At 37.6% G+C, this 516-nt stretch overlaps 1 protein-coding gene across 4 annotated transcripts in view; it reads right to left on the reverse strand.

Moving 5' to 3' along the window:
- The window catches only part of dnah2 (dynein, axonemal, heavy chain 2), a 119,008-nt gene that overhangs the window by 5,090 nt on the left and 113,402 nt on the right, over window positions 1–516 (reverse strand). The window lies entirely within an intron of this gene.

Genomic DNA, 516 nt, shown 5'->3' on the forward strand with positions numbered 1-516 from the left:
AAGGGAGCAGAATAGATTAGTGTTGATCAGATCACAATCACAAAGATCAATACAGCAAAACCAATAAATGCTAGATTTTTTTCATTGTTTACCTTGGATGTAATCCTGCTTTGATATGCTTTCTTTTTCTCTTGTGTTATTCAAGTCCACTTAATTCTGCAAAGAGCAGGTTTCTTAATATTACTGATCATAGGAGCACTTCTGCATTGTATTTAGTCTGCCCACTTTATGAAGTAAGATAAAAGGAAGATAGCAGGGGCACACTTAACTCTCACTTTAAGAGTTCTCACCTTTCATACTGCATGGGCAGCACACATGTAGTTATGTGGTATGTGTATGTGCATCATCTTTACATTATAGACCCAATCATAATGTTTGTTTACAATAACTTCTGGGTAGAAAACTCCTGTGTCCCATACGTACAATTTAGTGGTGCTGAGCAAACGGGGACGAGGAACAACTAGATATACAGTCCCTGACAAAAGTCTTGTCGCTTGTGTACAAATTGACCTGAAG

Source organism: Etheostoma spectabile, chromosome 19 (genome assembly GCF_008692095.1).
Source record: "Etheostoma spectabile isolate EspeVRDwgs_2016 chromosome 19, UIUC_Espe_1.0, whole genome shotgun sequence".
Classification (NCBI taxonomy): Eukaryota; Metazoa; Chordata; class Actinopteri; order Perciformes; family Percidae; genus Etheostoma; species Etheostoma spectabile.